General features: G+C 37.6%; 2 long non-coding RNA genes across 2 annotated transcripts; one reads left to right on the top strand and one right to left on the bottom strand.

Moving 5' to 3' along the window:
• The first annotated feature begins 2,266 nt into the window (after window positions 1-2,266).
• Window positions 2,267-5,598, top strand: LOC120295538. The gene is made up of 4 exons (XR_005552924.1): window positions 2,267-3,015; window positions 3,709-4,557; window positions 4,678-4,775; window positions 5,192-5,598. It is a non-coding gene; the product is annotated as an uncharacterized LOC120295538 (long non-coding RNA).
• Window positions 5,599-16,190: 10,592 nt separating this feature from the next.
• On the bottom strand, window positions 16,191-18,851 carry LOC120295552. Its single transcript, XR_005552935.1, has 2 exons — window positions 16,780-18,851; window positions 16,191-16,601 (listed from the first exon to the last, which is right to left on the bottom strand). It is a non-coding gene; the product is annotated as an uncharacterized LOC120295552 (long non-coding RNA).
• Between the last annotated feature and the right edge of the window lie 4,907 nt (window positions 18,852-23,758).

The raw sequence follows: 23,758 nt of genomic DNA, 5'->3' as shown, positions 1-23,758 counted from the left end.
TTCGTGAATCTAATGTCGAAGTAAATGAAATCGTGAGATTAGAAAATAATCAAAAATTAGTTTTCTTGATAAAGATGCATATCAGGTAGGAAACAATAATAAGTTTTCGCTTACCTCTGATACGAAAAGTATAACACTCAGAAATCCACTTAGCTTCCTCTGTGCATTTTTATTCCAAGACCTTGATCTTCAATCTCCCCAACCTACGCAATCCTGCAATAACCCCAGTGTTGAGTTGGCACATCACGAACTGAACAAGATTTCTTTTATGGATAAAAAAATTCTAACGATTAATAATATTCACGTGCTTTGTATGGATTTATGTGCATAATCTTTAATAATTAGTACAAAGATTTAAAAATTTATAATCCTCAAAAAAAAAAAAAAAAAAAACTTTAGTTTGTATCTTTCCATATCATTCTGGGAAGTGTTGTTTTTGTGTCAACTCATAAAATCATATCATGCGCAATAAGGTTCTAAAACAAGTTACCAAAATAACCGTATAAAAAAATATTCCCTTTTTTCAATTTGAACTTTAAAGTACTATATCATATATAGTATTTATAGGATAGCATCGAAAAAATGGCAAAACGACATCTGTTTTGCGTGTTCAATTTTAACAAGAAGCATACAGATCTAGGAATTCTTTCCTTTTATAATGTTGCATTTCAACTTGGAGAAGAAAATGGAGGAATTGGAGAGAGCGGCCTTTTTGAATCGGAGTGCTCAAAACTTTCATTTAAAGTGGTGCATTTATTTGTGATTGGCAAACATGAAAATTGGAGAATTCATAAGTCGTCACGGCAGCTTTCCAAAAATTAGAGGGAGAAGGCGTTGCCAGTATGATTTGTCAATTAAGCCAATTAAAAGCCAGTGTTCAATGTACTATTGATTATAAAAATTCAAAAAAATACAATTTCAAAATTCGATAATTATTTTATTCATTCGACAAAATTTAGGAGAGGTTGCCCTCAATGTAGAATGGTTAGGAATACACAGATACACGTCATTGTATAATCTTTTGAAGAACATAAATTAATTCTCAAATTTATTAGATCAAATTCAGTAAACAGAAGCTCATATCTTTACCAAATGTATTTTAATTTACATCACCTGTTAAATTGGAAATTAACACATACCAACCGATCTAGGCAGTCTTTTTTATTCCCCTTTTGTGGGCCTTTTCCGCTACAGATTCTATACAGGTTTCAATTATTGCTTTCTTTTCAAATGGAGGAAATGCTTGCGCGTGCGCGCGTTTTTATTTTTATTTTTATTCTAATGCTTTTGCCAAATTTTTTATTGTTGTTTGTGAGGAGAACATTTCACCATTTCATCATGTTGAGTATCCACATACTTGTTTACTCTTTAATCATAAGAGTCATCTCTGGTTATGTATTTACTTCTAGTGTCATTTATTTGTCATACGTAAATTGTCATTCAATGGTATACCCCATGTTGTTAGAGTAATTCAAAAAGTAACCGTAATACTCAATTCAGAATACCAATAGGTTGTAAAAAATGCAAAAATAGTCATGCGATTTTCTTGTTGTGACAAATTTTCATCGCATTAATTTCATTTATTTGTCATATATGAGCTATCATGTAATAATAGGTGTTCCCCACATTGTTAAAATATTTAAAAAACTCATAGTAATCCTCAATTTATAATTTTGATTTAGGGAAGTGTGGAAATAGTGATTTGTTTTTTGGTTGTGACAAGTTGTAATTGCATTTATTTTATTGCAACCACCTTAAAAATATATAATACTTGCTTCTCCGTGGACAAGTCATAAGAGGTCATGACACAGTTGATTTTCTCCAAATAAACAGAATGTGGTAAAAGGAGGGGAATATCTTGGTGGACCGTTCAATACTTGTATGACAAATTTGTCTTTTTCCATGGTTCATGGACTTAGGAGAAGTAAGGAAATATAGATTTGGTGATTGAGGTTGTAGCATGTCGTAATTCTTTAATTTCTTCATAATGAGATGAAAATTCCGCATGGGCACTTAAATAAACAGTTCATAATAGCTCATACAATGGTTTTCATGTTTTTCGTACCACCAACATATTTCATTTGTTCACGAAGACAAATCGCGTTTGTCTAGGGGTCCTCTTTTTTTTGTTGGTTGGTAATCTAGGGGTCCCTATTTGTGTGTGAAACTAGCATTAAAATTTAATGTCATGTGAAATTTAGGCAATTGCAAAAATATTCATTTGGTATTTGAGGTTGTAATTGCGTTCTTTGTATCATAACTCATTGAAAATTTTTCTTCTTTCTTTTTTGCGCACGAGTATTAATAATTATTAAGGACAGTAAGGTCACTAATTTTCTAGCACCGCATTTCATGCTTGTTGTAATGCAACATACTCGACCATAATCAGGACCCACTGAACTGAAAGCATCAGTCAACTCCTCCCTCTTTGTGTCCTTAACAAGCTCTAGAATTGTCATCATTTAGAAGAGCTAGGATTTGAGGTGATAACTCAATGTAATCAAATTTATTGGGTAATTTTTTTCAATATGGCAGGTACAATTTCCCAAGCTTGAGATGATGGTTCTCTCCCACTTGGACGACATAAGCAAAATATGGACTGACAGTCCTCAAGAAACTCTTACTTTTGATTGTTTACAGAAAATAGAGGCTAAGAACTGTAAGAGCCTTGAAAATCTATTTCCGCATTGGGTGGCTAGAAGTCTAAACCAAATTGAGGAACTTCGCATAGAGTCTTGTGAGCTCAAGGAAATAGTTGCGAGAGCAGATCCACCCTCTAATACTGCTGAAGTCCTTTTCCCAAAACTAACATCTCTGGTGTTACATGATATGCCACGACTCAAGAGCTTTTGCTCTAACTTGTCCACTTTGAACTGGCCATTCTTGAATGAATTGCGAGTGACTCACTGTGACAAACTGAATATATTCTCCGTTACCACATCCATGAACAAATGGGCTCAGAGAGACGATCAACACAACCTTTTGGACCATGAAGCACACTTGCCACTTGAGAGGGTATGTTTGCAAATGCTCTTCCTCAATTTCTACTTTATTCTTTAATTCACCTACTATATCTTATGTCAGTTGCATAGACATGTCACAATTTGATATCATATAAATCATGAACCCCTTGCTTGTCAATTTGAAGACAACAAAAGATATTTCTAATCTCTTTAAGCACACTTTTCATTTGTGGACACCAGGATGTTGTAGCAACACTAGTGGCACATTCCATTACCCAAATCAAAGATCTACATATTTTCGTTAACAGCATGACATATTCTTAATACGAGATGAATTTGTCAGGGTGATTCTTGAATTGATGGTGCCAACTTAACCGTACTGACATTTAGCAATTCCTTTTCAAATCATGGTGGGATGACCAGCTTTTTTTTTTTTTTTGTTGAGTAAAATGGAATTTCATTTGTTTGTTTGATTATTCCTATGCCAATAAGTTTTTTTCCTTTCTATCTAAGCATTAGTACATGAGCGCACAGCGAACCCTGTTGGCGAATGGCCATGGCCCATGGTAGAGCATTTGGTTATGGTAGTATTTTGTAGTATGAGTTTACGGTTGTATTAATGAACCGTAAGAAGATGGCCACCTTCCATGGCAATTAACCAACTCAATTAACCTTTTAAAGCACATGCTTTATTGTCTAACTTTTGATTGAATTTACTTCTCTCATTGAATTGGCAAATTGGCAGGACATTCCCATCTTAGAAAGACTTTTATTGGTTGATAAGGATATTGAGATGATATTGGATGGAAAATTTCCTGATGACATCTTTGGCAAGCCAAAAGTACTAATATTGGCATGCTTTCATGATGAAAAGGCCGTCTTTCCTCCTAGATTCCTTCTAGAGAGATTTCGGAATCTAGAAAGCCTGGAGATTTTCTGTAGTTCCTTTGAAGATATATTCCCTAATGAAGGGCTTGTGGATGAGGGCTTACATGCAGTGCTTGAAAATTTAAGGAACTTAAGTTAAGCAAGCTACACAACATAAAGTGCATTTGGAGAGAAGACTATTTGGTGGCAAAAATTCTTCAAAGTATCAAAACATTTGAGGTTTGGGATTGCCCTAGTTTGACGACAATATTTCCAGCCATGGCATCCTTTCGGAATTTGACAAAGTTAGTGGTGAAGAATTCATCTGGGTTGGTACATCTAGTAACTTTTCCAATGGTCACAAATTTGGTGCATCTCACTGAGATGACGATAATAGGATGTGAAAGAATGAAAGAAATAGTAGCAAACGATGGAAAAGGAGAAGGAGAAGTGATTTCTCTTGAGAAGCTAGAAACACTGAGACTACAATATCTGCCAAGTCTATTATGCTTCTCCTCCATCAAAAGTTGCATCTTTAGGTTTCCATTATTGGATGACATTGAAGTGGAGGAGTGCCCGAGCATGAAGATATTTTCTAAGGGTACAGTAAGCACACCAATACTTCATTATCCAAGACTGTTTCGACATGCATGGGATGTGCGCTTGGAGGGTGATTTGAATGCAGCCATACAAAAGTTATCAGCATAAATAAACGCACATAAAACTAGTAAGATCCAATTAATGTCACTGTCATCGTTTTTTTGTTCCCGCTTGCCTCTGCTTCTCTAATTGTCCAACACCTTAAGCACTATAACTTCTATATCTTTCATCTTTTTAACTTGTCTAGTCACTGATAAAGGGGAGGGCAGGTGATGTAATTGGTACAGAGATTTGGAAGTTATTGAGGCACAGTCAAAGGTTAAAATGAAGAAAACTTTAATTGAGGTAGGGATTCTATTTCCAATTTACCTCTTTCTCGTTAATTTTTCTGGTGAGGTAATTCTCTATTTTTTTTAGGATTAATAAGAGATGATATTCTAACAAAGCGGGGTGTGTTTGGCCCTATCCATGAAATATCAGCACAAATTATTCCATATTCCCATCAGTCCAAAAGAGACTCGACTTGGATTTAGTCGTCGCTCTTCTTGGGCTTTAGCGATCTGGTTCATAGCTTGATTGGCCTCACGTGGCAATGTCTGATGAAAGCATGTGAATATTGACCGATCAGGAGCCTGCATTATCCTACATACTTTTCTCTGAATAATGACCTAGAGACGAAGGATGCCGTTAATGCTATACAATGCTTTATATAAATCCTTCTATGACAATTACTCACTTGAGCCTTTCCTAATCGAGTGCAGAGGGCTAATTGAAATGTTCCGGCAGGTGAAGATAGAGCACGTGTTCACGGGGGTAAAGACTTGCTTGTTGGACTCGCACGAGTGGTGTTGACCGAACAAAGCAGGTGGAGCTTTTCGCACGTGTGAAAATGGTGGCCACCCTAGCAAACGGTCTAGCAGTAATTTTTCTAGGTTCTTTCCTAATTTACTAGCAAGCATGGGAAGGCGGGTCGCACCTATAGCTAGAAATTTAACTTTGTAAGTCGTGCTTCAAATTAGCAATTTATAACATGCTAAATAGTTTGGAGGAAATTGTGTAATTAGTCCTAAACTATTTTCGCACAAAGATTTAGGACTAAATTATTAAAAGTTGAAAAGTTTAAAGCTGAATTGATATCGCACAATAAATTTAGTGCCTAATTAAGTAACTTTCTGTAAATTATAGAAACTATATTTCCTGCTGAGGCATGCGATGGCCCAAATGCTTCTTGATTGTACCGAACTGTAGATGGAGAGGAAGAGAAGCAAATACCAGCCCCGTGTGAGCTGATTCCTCTATTTTTGGCTTCTCCATAAATTTCAATACTCCTCTTGGGTTTCTTTCCTTCAATCGGGCGAAATTTTACCGTTGGTCTGATCAACATCATGAATCCCATTGGTGTCGCCTCCATCACTGAAAGCTTATCCAAACAGTGGTTTTTTTTCTTGTTACAAGGGCTTTTTATAGATCACCAAAAGCAAAACAGTGCGCTTTCCCGCCATTTCACAAAGGTCATGGCTTCTGGTCATCGTCGTCCTAGAGAGAAGATGAAAGTGCAACACCGGATATTGCCCGGTCGGGTCTAGACTATTGAAGTATTGTCCAAAATCGCTTGATTAAGATCCTAAATACATTTTCTATTCATGTGATCTCCCTCTATCCAACAACTTAAACTTTTAGGTTGATCACATGATTATACTCTCTTCCACACTTGAACCCGGCTAATTTGTAAGTTCACGCTTGTTCACACATCATCTTTTTAGTCTGCCGAAATTTCTTCCTAATTCAGCATATATTAGTTGAAGCTGGAAGATGGTTTTATAAACCTTCCTCAATCGTTTGTCTTCTTCAGCTCCTTCCTCCTTTCTCTCTCTCTCTCACTAGCTTGAGAAGAAATTTCTCAGCCCACTGCTTCTTGAAAACTACTAGCTCGCCCGTAATGTTGGCAATGGGGGCCCTGTTTTGTTCTATGGGATGTGGACCTGTGGACTCTAATTCAAAGAGAGAGAGAAAGAGAGTTGGGGGGGAAGGTCAACGGTAAACAAACAAATCACGCTTCGGAGAAATCCTCTATAGAAACAGATACGTGGACACCAAATTCGAGTTGAACAATGGAAATAACTACATTTTGTAAATTACTAATTGAAGCTCTCATGGAAGAGAGGAGGTAAGGTAGGAGCTTTATTATCTTTACAAAAGTTCAATTTTTTTCTATAAAAGAAAGGAGAAAACAATTTTTCTTTCTAAGACCAATTATCTTCACTTTTTGCTATTAAAGAAATTGACCAGATTCATTCCACATTATAGTTATCTTAGGCTCGGTTTGTTTTATGAAAAATGAATAGTTTGGACAACATTTCTTAAAAAATATTTTTTGTATCACTTAAAATAATTAGTTAATGGAAAATATTTTTATTATTGCAAATAACTTATTTTTAAATATCTTTGTAGATAATAAAAATATTTTCACTTATTTATTTTTGTAAGGAATATAAGCGTTTATTTTTTTGACTTAATATAAGCTTATTTTTAGGAAAATGTTTTTCAAATCATTCATAATCCATGAAACAAACGGAGCCTTATTTTTGTGACTTCAAATCATATAGGCTACCTTAGAGTCTAAAAGCACAAGCCCTCAAACTTGCAATTATTGTCCTAAATCTACATGTTGTGTACTTCTCTCGTGAGTATACACGGTCTTTCTTTATCACACTGGCTGTTTGAAAACGTGCATGGGCAGAGTAGTCCTCGTGGATTCCTGAAGAGACATATTCATGACTTATCCACGAAGCTTAACATCTGAAGGAGGAAGTTCAATAAGAGGACTCGTCTTTCCCCTTTTCAACTTATGTGACGATGAATGAAATTGATAAGAATGATCATGAATCTTACCTGACTATTAGCTGAAAAAAATTAGACTTAATCGCCTTAAAAATGCAGGACTCACGGCTAAGGAATTTCTAAAGGCCAAAGATCTTCAGTTTGTAGCAGGTAGCCGAATGTTTGACTTTCGATCCTTTGTTATAGGAATTACTAGCTAGGTAGTACTGACACGCGACACGCGACACGCGACACGTCATTTCTCAAAAAATAAAGAATTTCGACACGTTCCGACACGTTAAATATTAAATAAATATTTTTATATATACATGATTAATTATTATATTTAAATTAATTTATTCAAATTCATAAATAAAAAAAAAAAAAAAAAGAGTCTATAATAAATCTATACTAATAACATTAATAAATTTATTCATAAAAAAATTAAAAAGACATTTTTTTACTTTAACAAAAGTTATCGATGAAATAAATAACTAATGAAAGATTAGAGTCAAAATAAATTTATATTTTCTATGTTGATCAAAATTTATCATTATTTAATATCTAGTGCTTTTATTTTTGAAATAACTTTTTAATCTGTCTATTTATTTATTTTTTAGCCTTATCATGTATGAATAAAGTTATTTAATGTTTCATATTTCTTTTTAAAATTTAAATGGGTCCCACCCATTTATTTCAGCACACATTTTCTTCCCCCACCCCACCCCTGCGCTTGTCACTTCCCCTGCACCTGCGCCTGTTGCTTCCCCTGCACCAGGCTCGCAGGCTTTCTTTCCCCTGCACGAGGCTTTCTTTCCCCAGAAGCCGTCAACGCCTTGTCTCTCTCCTTTCTCTTCTCCCTAAAAACAGCCCAAAGGCAAAAACCTAGCAATCCCCTTATTTTTCCTCTCCTTTGCTCGGTCTGACGTCTCCACCTCTCTCGCCGGTGCCTCGCCTCCGTTCTTCCCTTTGCCGTCGAAGCCTCGCGTCCAACCCTCCATCGCAGTGTTGCGGTTTTTCATCTCGGTGTTGCAGTCGGCGGTCGCAGCTGACCAAGACGATCAAGAAGGCTTCTCGGCGCAGTTGGCGGTCGCAGCCTTCTCCAGCGTTGCAGTCGGTGGTCGCAGCCCTCCCTCGCGTGAACGACGGCTCCCTCACCCTTGCTTCCACCCTCCATCACCTTCTTCCTTTGCACCTGCAGATCCGCCATCCGGACACGCTCCGACGCGCGTGTCAGAAAGAGTTGACCACGTGTCGGAAACTTCGACGCGCGTTGACCGCGTGTCCGACACGTCGGACACGTGTCGGGGTGTCCGACACGACACGGAGGCCTTTTGAACGTGTTCGTGCTACCTAGATTACTAGTGAGACTCTCCCCGCAATAACATAGCTAATCCCAAAATAAACAATGTCTCTCTTGGTCGGCACACAGAGCAAGACCCGCTCAGACCCCCATCAATTTTTATTTTTATTTTTTAAATTAATTAGTTATTTATCATCGGCAAGTCTTTGCAAGGTTATTTATACCTAGTGCCTGAATCAACCTACTTACCGTTGATGTCTTCAAACTAGTGGGCTGAATATCTAATGGCAATGTTCATACTGATCACTTATTAATGCACGAGTCATGCTAAAGACATCACAAGTACTAGGCATAGAATAAGCGGATCATATTCAAACAATCAATTGAAATCTTGCACATCACTTTGTATATCAATTCTATCAGATTCAGTCTTATTATCTCTAACACTACATACTAGTCTTAACATCTCTAACAATATTCTTGATACAATTTCGGTCAACTAACAAATCATCTCTTTATTTATTCATTCGATTCCCTATGTGTTCTTCTTAATAAGCATCCTAAAGCATTCACTTGTTTATTAACTATTTACATCATAATGATGAGCTAAGCTAGTTGTTGATCAACAATTTCCAATGGTTTTGGTTTAATTACTAACAGTACGAGCTGCAATATCCTTCCTTGACCACTCCAATCATTCATATCAATAGGGATAGCATAGAACATATATCAATTATATTAACATTTACACACTAACTTTAATACACCAAAAACTTAGCATATATACATCCGCAAATCGGATTCCTTCCAATTTATCAAAAGGGGTTGAGTTTAGCCTAGCACTTTTATACTATTAGAGTGCCTTAAAAAGGTGGTATCCCTTACACATCAAGTACACGTCTAGGTTATAATACCACGGCTCAGGCTCAGGGTTTGACTCCAGATCAGGGTCCACCTCCGGGTTAGTGACATCGCCATCGGCGATCCACGACCATGGGGTCCCAAGCAACACCCTTGGATCCCCCACCTGGTGGTCCATTAAGTCCATTGAGAGGGCCCTAGAGCTTCCCTCCGAACCAAACATACTAGGCCACAAACCTATGGGGGCACCAGGTTAGGCAACCCCTCATCGACTCAGATGGTGGACACGTTCTTCTCATAGATTACGTCAGTACCCTCGATTGAGGATGGGCTCACCTGGGAGTCCTGGTCAATAGGCACCCCAAAGCAAACATGTTGAAATGGGCTAGTCATGACGAGGGCCTAGCACATTTAACAACAACAAATGAGATATACTTAGTAAGTAAACTCCCTAATCCTCACGTAGGAAGGTACTTCGCTTCGAAGACACCCTAAACATGCACAATCCACGTACCTCTCAAATCATAGACAAGGTCGATCAAGCATGCATGTGCCACATAAATCATTAATACGATAATTAACTCGCGCATATCTCATGCGACTCATATATATCCATGCCATACATGTGCAAGCCATAATATATATTTAGCACTCATGCACTTTGCAGACGCGGTGTCTCGAGAATCACATGGCATTCCATACTACCATACTATTCTTGAGACCATAATATCATATTATTAGGACCGCTCTTGACCACGACCGACACTCGCGTCGGTGGTCTTCCGACGTAACCGGACATAGTCCCGCCCCATTGAGCACAGCAATGTCTCGACCTCACTTGAAGACGGCATTCCAAATAAAGAGCTTTGTTTTGAAATTTATCTGTGAACGGCATCTCGTTGATGTGAAGGGCATCTGAAATCCATCGGGCATCGTCCATCGTAATCATACGAGTACGGAAATTATGTGATCACACGAGTACATGAACCACTCAAGTCAATTTTTATCTTTCTCATTACCCAATGCAAGAGTGTTTAGTGCTCATACGTTATACTTTAGCAATATTTGCACACAAAAATGCCATGAAATAATCTCACATGATCATGCAATGATTATTTATCCACCGAAATAATCATGCATCAACCTCATAATATATAATATCACACCATGAGTTCAATTACCAACTTGGCGCATCACTTTTCAAAATAACATTTTGAAAAAACTTATCATTTTCAAAATGAGGATTTCATAAACGCATATCACCTTTAAATATATAATATAATAAGCACTTAGCATTCTAAAAATTGAAATTCAAGAAGTACTTATCATATTTAAAATTGCAATATAATATGCACTTATCACATTCAAAATTAAAATATAATAAGCATTTATCACCTTTTTGATAAGTTATCACATACATTTTTCACTATTCATGATCACTTATTACTAGCATCACTGATCATGATATCCTCTTACTTGCACTTATAACTAATCACAATAGCTTATCACTAGCACTCATCGCTTATCATGATAGCTTCTCACATCCGCTTATCACTTTTCATGCTAGCTTATCATATCCACTTATCACTTTTCATGCTAGTTTATCATATCCACTTATCACTTTTCATGATAACTTATCACCTCCACTCATCACTTATCATTAATAACCTATCCTCCTAATCCACTTATCATCTAATCTAACTATGATCAACCTTAATCTAACCCTAATCCTAAGCGTAACTACCACCCTAAATAAGGGTTAGGAAGTTACTCACAAGACCGGATCAAGGCTTGACAGTGAGCAGCGGCGATGAGGCTTACAGTGTGGACAATGGTCTGGCACGGTGGCGGCTTGACATGGGTGGCGGCATGAGGTGCGGCTTGGTATGGGTCACAGTGTGAGGTGCGGCTTTGCGGTGAGTGGTAAGGGACGGTGAACGGTCATGACTCACAGCAGGGAGGATGGCTCGGGTACGGCAATGGACGGTAGATGGCGGCTCAACCGAGAGAGAAAAAATGGGAATGAGATGAGATGAACCAAGAGACAGAAATGGGTATGGGGGTTCGGTTGAGAGAAAATGAGAGAGAGAGAGAGAGAGAGAGAGAGAGAGAGAGAGAGAGAGAGAGAGAGAGAGAAATGAGTGAAATTTAGCTTATCTTCTCTCTTCAAGCATTAATGACTTCATGTACAACTCTCCTTAATTTGCTTATGACTAAGCTTTTACTTGGCTCATATTGCTTCATGAAGCCTTTATATCTAAGTCCATTAATGACAAGATATCCCACATGTGCTAGAATTGGGATATGAGCTAGGTCGACTAGCTAGGTAGGTCTTCTCTCTCTTCCTTCTTCACTTCAGGCGCCACTTTTCCTTCTTGCATACCCACAAATTTGTCTCATTAGCCTTCTAGCTTCTAAAAGGAGTAAAATGGGAATTGAACTAAATTATAGTCCAATTCACTATTCATGCACATAGGCCAATTTAATGCATATGTTCCCAGAATTCAAGAATGGGCTTGAATGGCTTAACGAGCCCTCTTGGGCCACCTATAGTGGGCGTGAGGCCCATTGGGCCTGCTTGTGGCTTGGGCCCTCGTGGCTCCTCATTTGCAGTCTATTTCTAGTTGTCAGGAATTTCGTGATCCGCCAATGAAAATTGGAGTTTTCATCCTAAAGTGGCCATCCTTTACTTTCTTGTGGTATGTTGATTATCGTCGTAATTTTACTCCGTAGATAGGGGACGGATTGAGGATGACACAGGCCGTAATTGAAGGAGGAACTTCGGGATAAGTACACTAATGGTGCCATAAGTTGTGTATGGCGCTCACTTTGGTGCCAAAAGTTTCCGTCGGATCACTTAAGTGCCAAAAAATTTGAAAAACGCTCACTTTGGTGCCAACTCCGACGAAATTGGCCGGAAATCCGACGTGGCGTTTTTATTAATTTTTGATGCCGACGTGGCTCATCGGAGAGTTGAGTCAACATCCAAACACCAAAACGACGCCGTTTGGTGTCTCCCCCAATTCAAAACCCTAATCTCCGGCCGTCGCCGTCCTTGACGGTCCTTGCGCTCGGCGGCCACGACTTCGACCCCGACCTCGACCCCAACCCCGACGATCGCCACTCAACGGCAGTGGCTCCGACCTCGACCCTAACCCCGACCCCGACGATGGCCACTCGGCGGCCGTAGCTCCGACCTCGACCTCGACCCCCGACCGCGGCGATGGCGCGGCTCAAACCCCGACCCGACCCGACCTTGACGATGGCCACTAGACGGCCGTAGCTTCGACCCGACCCCGACCCCGACCCCGACCTCGATGATGGCCACTCGGCGGCCGCAACTTCGACCCCGACTCCGACCCCAACCCCGACGACGGCCACGGCTTCGACCTCGCCGAAACTCTAATTTCTTCCCCATGTGAGCTAAACGGCGTCATTTCCATGAAGCTATCCACGTAGGATGGCAAAACGCGTCGTTTTCTTAAGGAGGACCGAAACGACGTCATTTAAAGGCTTATCAATTTTTTTTTTTTTTTTTAAAATCATTTTGGCCGGAATCTTTCGCCGGAGGCCGGAATCTTTCGCCGGTGGCACCAAAGTGAGCGTTTTCCTCCGATTTGGCACTTAAGTGATCCGACGAAACTTTTGGCACCAAAGTGAGCGCCGTACACAACTTATGACACCATTAGTGTACTTATCCCGAGGAACTTCTCTAAAAGAAGGAGATGTATGTGTGTTCGAGCTCATTAGAATTGATAATACTAAACTCAAAGTCTCCATTATTTTTATTATTATTTTTGAGATACCACATAGACTTTCACATATTAATCATTAATTTCGGAGTCTGTGGTAGCACAGTCGAAACCGGTGATAGATATAACAATGGAAAAAGAATAGAAAATGAGACAAAATGAGTGGTTAAATCACTTCTTTTTCTCAGGGATCAATCAGGTGTATCAATAATCAGTTATTATCCATTATCTAATGATGGTATGTTCTTAAGATAACATATTTTTGGGGAACATCCTTTTAAGATATTGCACCGCTAAATTAGATCACCCAAAGATGTAGTTAATTGACATTATGATTTATTTTTGTGACCATTAACTAATTACTAATATAAAAAAAGAGGATGCCCATCTAAATTTGTGCCTAACTATGATTTCTGTGATCATTAACATGGAGTTGGGAAATTAGTATAGGCCATACCAAGCAAAAATTACATGGTTTCATCGTCGAAAAAGGGTGGCTGAACTTCACGAAGCATTTACTCATTGGTTATGGTTACCTAATAATTTACAAATACAAAGTCAACTCTACTTTTTGTATAATAATATCCAATAAGAGTGCTTCAGAAATAGATTAATCGCCAATCAGCAGCAAAATATCAAACCTCAGGAGCAAATTTCTCTCAACTAAAACGGAAGATGTCGTAGAAGCAGATGACCTGGAGTGAAAAACTGATCAATTTTTCGAGCTCCGAGTTGATTCAATTTCAAGAGCAAGAGGCAAGAAAAGTATAATTCATTTGAAAGCACATGTAATTACATTTGCTGCTCCTTGAAGCCCTCCGTCTTTTGTCCTTTTTGAAATTCATTCAACCATGGCTCATCCTCATCCTCATCCTTGTCCTCGCCCTTGTCGGAGAGAAGACGGAGTTGTTGCTGAGCAAGAGACTCCTCCAAGTAGTAGCCCTCCCTTCTTCATACTCTCCGATACGCTAATTCGCTGGCTCAGTAGCTTTAATCAACCCAAGGGCTTCCATGGGTGTCCTACTCTTGCCATAACCATGAACCCTGGAATTTTAAGCTTATGCATTCTTCCTGGAAACTAACATTTGCTCATTTCACCAGCAAAACACGAAACCGACACGTTCCAAGAGAAATCGTCCCTGTACGGCTTGTAACTAAGGGATCCAGAGACTTACCCGCCTCTCCCATCCTCATGTATTCTTCAATCTTCGTTTTCCCAGTGAAGTTATTCCTCAAGAGGCATATCGTCAAACGATCGCCGTGCATTATCCATTCGACCGCACATGGGGTAAAGCTGAAGGGAGAAGAAGATATGCGAGCGTGACGGTGCATCAACAGACTAAATTACCTTCTCTTGAAAAAGCACACAGGAACAAAGCATAAGGAGGCTGCCATAACCAACCGCGAAGCAGAGCAGGACAGACCATGGCAACTAGATGAATGTCTTAACTCTCGACGATGAGTGGCAGTGACAGAGGTGAAATTTAGAGCTGGAACGGCGAATACCAAACTAAAGAAGTGTCGGATCTCTCTCTCTCTGTGGCGTTTTGTCAAACGTGTGATTACCACAATGAGGACGTAAGAACAGAGCAACCGCGCGGGACAGAGGTAGGAACTTTGCGATAGGAGAAGAGATTCAAACTTCTCAATCAGAACAAACGGCAACGAGGATGCATCAACGGAGAAAACCCAGCAACGGAGCGTCCGCGCGACGACGAGATCGTTTCCTCATCCAAACATGTCGAAATTGTCGTTTCCTTCTCTCTTTTTTTTCTTTTTTTTTTAATTTCATTTTTGATAATTATATCTGACGTTGGAAATGATTCCTCCGGCCACCATTTGATTTCCATCCTCTTAAAATTCAAAATCGAGGAATTATAATCCACAAAGTTCACTTTTTATGGAAGATTTTTTGACACTGCCACTACAAAGATGACATGAAATAGTAGAATTCAATTCTACTCAGTTAAATTTTCTCTCTCTACTCGCTTTTCCAGTTAAACTTGTGGAAATTGCACGAGTTGCATCTGCTTTGCTGTGTTTAAGCACGAATGATGAATAATGATCTCATTAGTCAATCTTGAAGATTTTTTTTTTTTTACCTCTCCCACATCTTATGGTCTGCATATGTAGACATACCATTTACTCTTCTAGTTAAATAGGAGCTGGACTTCCGTCGGAAAGGTGGATCTTAGGGATTGCAATGGTGTTTCTCCATTACTTTTAAAATTATAACGGTTGTGGTTTCCTGAATTGTATGAATATTTCAATTTGTTGAGACAACCGAAGTGACTCTGCAATTAGCATTTCTTGTGTAAGTCATCGTTTGTTGATAAAAAATCAACTCTGCAGGCTGTCCCCGGCGATTTTGAAGGGAACACATCAACGGAAGCATGCAAACTGCGGCTCTTAAGTATTCGGATTGATCAAGGCAAGGGAAGCTCCAGTACTATCCAGTACCCACAACATGGCTCGAGAAAGCTCTCTGCTGGTCAAGCCACATTTCAGAGAGAAACTTCTCTAAGGGAAGCAGATGCCTGTGTGTTCAAGCTTGTTAGCATTGATAATATTGAACTCAAAGTCTCCATTTTCAGAAGGAATGTCAAGACATAGGCGTTAACTTTGGTATGCCTACAGAAAATTCTATTCTTCGCTATATTTTGTTTTGTTAATCAGATCAAAGAAAGCAAAACTCTCTGCTGCAATAATCGAAGGGTGATGTATTTCCTGATGTTTTCGGAGAGTAGTGAACATTACACCTAGACATTGCATTTTCCAAAGTAATAGGTACGTGTGTGACTAATTTCCAACCTCTTTGCGTATTGCATCTTCATTCGACAAATAAAAGGTCATAAGCAATCCTTATCAACGCCAATATGGAGAGATGATCAATAACAAAGACTTGAGCGTATCCTTGAACTTGAATCAAGGATAAATCTTGCAAGCCATCGATAACACAAGGAAGTTTCGATAAGATGGCTAATCGTCACCTTTTCACCTCACAAAATGGATGAATGACATCAATAGAACAATAATGAATCTTAGATTAATTATAAAACTGGATCCCCATCAAATTTCCAGAACTCATCATCAGCAGGAATCCCAATGTTCTTTAACTTGGTGCTTTTAAAATTAAGTAATAACACCATCTGTCAGTGAACTTGCTTGTGAGCCCCCGCGTAAATCATTAGCTGTTGAACTATTTAGCAGGTTTCATGAGTCAGACACAGCTGGATCAAAAGAAATAGGGCTGCTCGTCTTGCCGTTTTTGCTGATGAGATTGCTGACGAGGCCATTGTACGCTCCCATAGATGTGCCCATATTGGAGCGTTTTGTCTCCAAGCATCTCTTATTCTCCTTTGCTGTAGGAGTTACTAGAGGGACTCTCTCAGCAATCATCAGGCCATAACCTCTAAGCCCCACGTTCTTCATGAGCTATAAAAAGATTAACGATGGAGTGATTCTTTAGAGTAATTAGATCTTGTATTTTTAACGAGAATTCGAAGCTCTGCTTTAGTCAGCAGCTTCCTCTAGTAGTCCTACAAAATGATGGACAATCTCTGAAATGGTTGCCTCTCACATCCATATAGTTTCTGACTTAAGGAAGAAAAACCTGAGTACCAATTCCATACTCTCGAGAGTAAACGGGCAATCCAAGCTCCACATTTGCTTCCATGGATTCACGCCTACCATCCTGCAGGTTAAACCTATTCCTCTTCCTTCATGCCCTCAAAGGTAGACCAACACGCTGCTTCTATCTGCTGCATCGCAAGTGCAAGCTGGTTGCCGCAGTTGCATCTAGCAGATCCAAATATGTCTCCTATGAGGCATGCCAATTGTACCCTCACAAGGACATCTCATCAATCTTCAATGTTGCCCTCTTCAGATGCAATGAAGTATGAATCACATGATGGGAAATATTGCAGTCTGAAGGGAGGACAAAAAATAGGAAAAACTAAAGATATTACTATTGATTAAAATTACGGCATGCTGATATCAATTGCAGACACATACAGGCCCCAGTTCAATCATTTCATAAACTATAAGAAAGAATTATTGTTCCCAGCAGTTCCTCTAATATCCTAACAATCATTTCTCCCAATGTTAAACTTTCCTGTCCTGACAAAATTGTTATCCAAGTAAGATAAATTTGGTACTCCAAATTATGTTTGACACATGATTAGATACTAGATACTTCTTTTACAAACTTCAAGATACATGAAATGGAGTTCCACCCAAAAGATACCATCAATTTCTCAGTGGGGTGATTATTCAACTCTAAAGCTTGATACCCTGTTCCATTAAATTCATTGTCAAACAAAACCACGCACTGGAAGTACATAAGATGAAGCTCAAATTGAAGTTGTGTTGAAAATTGGACTGCTAGAAATGAGATCTACAAAGTTTACAATTAATCCACTCAAAACTCTCTTTTCATTAGTGTCTAGATTTTTAAAACAGTTTTAACAATTAACTCATAATTTATCTCACCTTGACCATTGCAATGTGCTTGATTCCATCTAATATTGACCTATAGCAATGGGCTGTAAAAGGCCCGACGATGTTGGTAATCTAGCAGCAACAACACATTCAACTAATTTATCTCTTTTCCAGTGGTACCTATAAATTTATGAATCTATTGAACAGTGAAATTTTCTCAATCATACAGTACAAGAAGCTTCTCAATATACAAGTCAGAATACATCAGACAACTTCAAGCGCTCTTTTGACAATCAAGATGTTCTATCCTTATTTCCTAGTGATGATGCTGAGAATCACCTCAATCTCCGCCTCAGTTAATGGTCAACTGACATTCAGATATAGGTTTTGAAACAAGGTAAATGCAAGAAAATGTACACAGAGATAATGGAGGTCACGGGCTCATTGACATGACTCAACAAGAATCCTGGCCAGTTATAACCAATTTCTCAAGTTAAACATCGGGTAATAGATGAACTGCAAACACCAATCTAACAACACCATACACAAAAAATATTGTGAGAAACAAATTCTTCAGATCCCAAAACTATTGATCTCCATGGTATTTCAATGATCAGAATAATAACCACAAGTTTAAAGCATAAAATAAACTTCAGACACGAATAGACCAAGATGGCCTATGCTTCTCTCGTTTTTTGCTATGTAAAACAAAAGCCCATCAGCACCCCATGAGAGACTCTTTATCCACTCCCAAAAGGGAGATGCTGCAGCGACAACATCTTGACCAAAAGAGCCAATACTTAAGAAGTGAAAGTTGCAGCTGAAATTGGATTCGACTGGGGACTACATGTCCTTAAAAAGTATATGCATTTGGATTGCTGGGAAGAGAATACTTACCTGATTAAATCAGCAAGGATGCAATTTTCAATTCTCCTGCTGTGTAAACTCACGAAGCTCAGGTAATCTTGCCATGGAGCCATCATCATCCACTACCTCGCAAAGAGAACTGTCAGGGGTTCCAATCCAGCTAACACAGCAAGGTGGACAGAAGCCCCTGTATGCCCAGCTCTTTTCAGGACACCAACCTCCCTGTACTTCAATGGGAAAACATGTCCCGGCCTGTTGAAATCTTCAGGTTTTGGAATCTCTAGACGCAAGAGCCAAAGCTGTTGCCGCCCTGTCATGCATTGATATGCCTGTAGTCGTCCCATGCTCTGCATCCTATAACAATATTGCTTAACTACCATCCATCACAAGGTAAGAGAAGAGATGATTAAAGAAAACAACCAAGTGGTTGTGAATGACTGATTTTTTTTTTCAATCTTTTCGACCTTGGTTCCGTAGGAGCAAGTCAGATGGCTGCCTCCATTATGGGTTTCGTCATCGATATCACTTTTCTCTACAAAAAGAAAAGGAGAGCATTCACTCCATATAAAGAAAAAAAGTCGTGTCTTTAATTTTTCGTATATAAAGTAATAAATCCCAAAACTAGCCAATATATCCAGCGATATATCCGCGGGCAGTCCAAATAAAGTGAAATAATATTGCAGATTCCATGCAATTTCTTTTTAAGTTCAAATTAGAACATCATCGGAAAGGGCTTGTCCAATATTGCAATGATTTTGCCAGATCTAGTACTTTCATATAGCCTCTGGTGTACATTCTTTTTCAAGAGAAATCTTGTTGATTGAAAAGTGTATCTACGAATTAGGGTCATAATTTCAACTATTGAATAATAAGTCACATAATCTCAAAGGGCATGGTAAATTTGCTTCTTTCTGCATATAGAATTTCAAATCTTGGTAAAACAAAAAGAATCCTAGTCTGCTATAAAATGAAGAAATCATGTTATGGTGCACATAAATAATCAAACATTAAATGCAGATTAATCCAAGATTTTCGGAGCCCACGCGGGGGCAATGAGAGATGTACCGGAAGCAATGAGTTGTTAGCATAACTTGTTTCTCCCGTTCCTCCATTCATGTGCAGTACTTGCATGACTTCCATCTCACCCGTGAGTTCCATCTCTCTCTCTCTCTCTCTCTCTCTCGTACGTGTGTGTGGCGTTGCTTTAGTTGGCTTGCATTTGAATTGGTATGAGGCTCTTCTATTTATAGACAGTTTTGGGGTACTTTGTCTCGATGTTCTGCATTGATTGCAACCAAAGTAGCACCGACACCAACACGCGATATACAGCACGACACAACACGACACGACAAGACACGCCGACACGTCATTTTTAAAAAACAGAGAATTCGACACGTTGGGATACGTTGTATATCAAATATATACTTTTATCTATGCATAATAAATGATCATTTTTATGATTATTTCAATCAAATTAATTTAAATCAAATTCATAAAAGAATAAATAATCCTTGAATAAATATACATTAAAAACATTAATCCGCTATATATTAATATCATTCATTGTTTCAATTTAATAAATTCAACTCTATTTAAATAATTCATAAAACTTGGAGAAAAAACAAGCGATCCATATCCTAAACTCACATGTTAGATATGTTAGAAGATGAGAAAAAAAACTTAAGGGAAGAATTGTGTATCACGGGAAGTGGGAGTAAGACGGGAAAAGAATACTAAATTTTTCTTTTTTTCTCCATTTATTATTTTTGTTATTTTGTTTTATATTTTCACACACACACACACACACACACACACACACACACACACACACACACACATATATATATATATATATATATATATATATTGACCTCTTATTTATTGAATTTTTAAATTGACCTCGATATTGGAATCACATGTCGGAAACTTGTATGTTAAAATTCCAACTCGAGTTTTGGAGAGTATCATGATTATTAGTTAGTATATTTTTTACTTCATTACTATATTTAATAAGTTATACAGACATTCATGTCAAGATAGAGAAATATTGATGGCCCCATACTTCAACATCCGGTCATGGATCAAGTTAGGCCCAATCACATGTATGCTGGCAATAAACCAGGGCACGTCTGCATCACATGGTAGGCCTCGTCTCGGTCATGAATCAAGTTATGTCTAATTGTGGCTTGATTCATTTTCCCTTTTTCCAGTTGCATGAAACTTATCCCTTTCCTTTGTCAATTTCCACACATGCCTTATATTCTTACTTTGCTTAAGATGATCCAAGGGTGGCAAGGAATCATGCTCGATGATGGTATGATTCCATGCCATTACGGTTACAAGGGGGGAGGGTCCAGGGTATCAAAAGGTCTTTCAAACCCAACCTTCAAAATTGAAATGGCCAAGGCTTCATGTGCATGATAGGAGGGTCTTATTGAAAAACCAAATTCATATGTACCGTGAGGACTTGAAATATTTGCATGAAATTTTGAATAAGATCGCATATCGATCTGGTTAACAAAAGTCCGTGGTATTATCCAAAAAAATCCATAATTCCTAAACTTGGAAGAATACTGTTAAAGAATGAAAGCATGAGAATATTTAGTTTGAATATTTTTGTTTAGTTGTAACTTTAAGAAGTCATAACCTTTACAAATAGCCATAGTGTATATATAGATTAAGTAATTCGACATTCTAATCTTACAATTACGCAAAAATAATAAACAGCTTCAAAATTTCCTTATAAAATGAGTTTTTTTTTTTTTTTTGGGGTTTATGGTATGATATGAGAGATATTCTATAAAAAGAAACAAATTGTGAAAATTGGAGAGATAATGCATGAAAAGTCAAGACTTATTTTGAATTAATGGACAACATTAAAAATATATATATATATATATAGACCTCTTATTTATTGAATTTTAAAAATTGATCTCGATATTGGAATCACATGTCGGAAACTTGTATGTTAAAATTCCAACTCGAGTTTTGGAGAGTATCATGATTATTAGTTAGTATATTTTTTTACTTCATTACTATATTTAATAAGTTATACAGACATTCATGTCAAGATAGAGAAATATTAATGGCCTCATACTTCAACATCCGGTCATGGATCAAGTTAGGCCCATTCACATGTATGCTGGCAATAAACTAGGGCACATGTGCATCACATGGTAGGCCTCGTCTCGGTCATGAATCAAGCTATGTCTAATTGTGGCTTGATTCATTTTCCCTTTTCCAGTTGCATGAAACTTATCCATTTCCTTTGTCAATTTCCACACATGCCTTATATTCTTACTTTGCTTAAGATGATTCAAGGGTGACAAGGAATCATGCTCGAGGATGGTATGATTCCATGCCATTACGGTGACAAGGGGGAGGGTCTAGGCTATCAAAAGGTCTTTCAAACCCAACCTTCGAAATTGAAATGGCCAAGGCTTCATGTGCATGATAGGAGAGTATTATTGAAAAACCAAATTCATATGTACCGTGAGGACTTGAAATATTTGCATGAAATTTTGGATAAGATCGCATATCGATCTGGTTTACAAAAGTCTGCAGTATTATCCAAAAAAAGCCATAATTCCTAAACTTGGAAGAATGCTATTAAAGAATGAAAGCATGAGAGTATTTAGTTTGGATATTTTTGTTTAGTTGTAACATTTTTTTTTTGTTAAAAAGAAGTCATAACCTTTACAAATAGCCATAGTATATATATAGATTAAGAAGTAATTTGGCATTCTAATCTTACAATTAGGCAAAAATAATAAACAGCTTCAAAATTTCCCTATAAAATGAGTTTTTTTTTTTTTTGGGTTTATGGTATGATAAGAGGGATATTCTATAAAAAAGAAACAAACTGTGACAATTGGAGAGATAATGCATGAAAAGTCAAGACTTATTTTGAATTAATGGACAACATTAAAATATATATATATATATATATATATATATATATATATATATATAGACCTCTTATTTATTGAATTTTAAAAATTGATCTCGATATTGGAATCACATGTCGGAAACTTGTATGTTAAAATTCCAACTCGAGTTTTGGAGAGTATCATGATTATTAGTTAGTATATTTTTTTACTTCATTACTATATTTAATAAGTTATACAGACATTTATGTCAAGATATAGAAATATTGATGGCCCCATACTTCAACATCCGGTCATGGATCAAGTTAGGCCTAATCACATGTATGCTGGCAATAAACCAGGGCACGTGTGCATCACATGGTAGGCCTCGTCTCGGTCATGAATCAAGCTATGTCTAGTTGTGGCTTGATTCATTTTCCCTTTTCCAGTTGCATGAAACTTATCCATTTCCTTTGTCAATTTCCACACATGCCTTATATTCTTACTTTGCTTAAGATGATCCAAGGGTGGCAAGGAATCATGCTCGAGGATGGTATGATTCCATGCCATTACGGTTACAAGGGGGAGGGTCCAGGTATCAAAGGTCTTTCAAACCCAACATTCGAAATTGAAATGGCCAAGGCTCCATGTGCATGATAGGAGGGTCTTATTGAAAAACCAAATTCATATGTACCGTGAGGACTTGAAATATTTGCATGAAATTTTGAATAAGATCGCATATCGATCTGGTTAACAAAAGTCCATGGTATTATCCAAAAAAATCCATAATTCCTAAACTTGAAAGAATACTGTTAAAGAATGAAAGCATGAGAATATTTAGTTTGGATATTTTTGTTTAGTTGTAACTTTTTTTTGTTAAAAAGAAGTCATAACATTTACAAATAGCCATAGTGTATATACAGATTAAGAAGTAATTCGACATTCTAATCTTACAATTAGGCAAAAATAACAAACAGCTTCAAAATTTCCTTATAAAATGAATTTTTTTAATTTTTTTTGGGTTTATGGTATGATACGAGGGATATTCTATAAAAAGAAACAAACTATAAAAATTGGAGAGATAATGCATGAAAAGTCAAGACTTATTTTGAATTAATGGACAACATTAAATAGATATAAGAGTCTAAGTTAGCCCAAGTTTAGTCAATAGGTAGAACATTATAAAAATTTCTTCCTGCACACACACATTATATACATACGGCCATTTTACATTTTATTGAGTGTTCTCTTTATTTTTAATTTAAAATTTTATGGTATTTTGAAATTTAAAGTCAATAGAGATAGAAGTTTGCAATTGATTATGGCATTAGAAGAAGAATATTAGCTAATGTATAATATATGACATGAATAAAGTCTATACAGTAAATAGGAAAATTCTCATTTTCTATGGCATCCTCA

Source organism: Eucalyptus grandis, chromosome 7, assembly GCF_016545825.1.
Source record: "Eucalyptus grandis isolate ANBG69807.140 chromosome 7, ASM1654582v1, whole genome shotgun sequence".
Classification (NCBI taxonomy): Eukaryota; Viridiplantae; Streptophyta; class Magnoliopsida; order Myrtales; family Myrtaceae; genus Eucalyptus; species Eucalyptus grandis.
The sequence above is the reverse complement of the archived record's forward strand: the minus strand, read 5'-3'. Positions and strand labels throughout refer to the sequence as shown.